The sequence below is a fragment of the Vombatus ursinus genome, unplaced genomic scaffold (genome assembly GCF_900497805.2).
Source record: "Vombatus ursinus unplaced genomic scaffold, bare-nosed wombat genome assembly UNPS02014775.1, whole genome shotgun sequence".
Taxonomy (NCBI): domain Eukaryota; kingdom Metazoa; phylum Chordata; class Mammalia; order Diprotodontia; family Vombatidae; genus Vombatus; species Vombatus ursinus.
The window spans coordinates 7,965,868-7,966,597 of NW_020954553.1; positions in this window are offsets into that span (position 1 = coordinate 7,965,868).

Below are 730 nucleotides of genomic sequence, written 5' to 3' on the forward strand. Positions count from 1 at the left end.
CTCTAGGCTTCCATCTCTCCTTAAGGAGGTCCGTCACCCTACCCGGCCCTAAGGAAATCAAAGGTCCCCGCATCTTGAGGATCCTCCCCCTCTTACTGAGGGTACCCTCTTCTTTAAGTGACTCTCTGGTCGCATCTCTCTTTTTAAAGTCTCCCCCCTCCCCCGCCCACCTCAGAGTATGTCACAAGCCCTTACGCTCCTTAAGGAAACCCCCCCAGGACCCTCTCCTCTCCTTAAAATGAGCGCTAAGGATTCTACCCCCTCTATACAGTGATCGCGATTCTCACACCCAACCCCTCCCCCACTTTTCCGAGGCTTTGGCTTTGGGGGGGTGAGAGGGGTGGGAGGAGCGGGGAGGGGCGAGGGGGCTTAGAGCTCCGGGGCTGCCGGTTGTGCAGGTGGGGGCGCCTCGGGTCCCACCCCCATGCCTTGATTGGGTGCTTAGTTAAATGGACGGCCACGCCCCCCCAGGCTCGCGGTGCTATTTAAGCGTCGCGGCGGGCGGGCGGGCGGCATTCCGGCGCGGAGCGGAGTGGCTGGGCTTGGGGGCTGCATCTGGGTACCCCCTTCGCCTTCCCCCACCCCCGGAGCTCTCTCGGCCGCCCGGGGCAGCGCCCGGGGCCGTCCCCCGCCCCAGACAGCCTCCCCCTTCCCCCCTCCCTCGGGGCGTCCCCCGCCGCGGGCGCCCCGCGCTGCAGACCCACCCCCCACCTCCCCCCCCCCGACCATG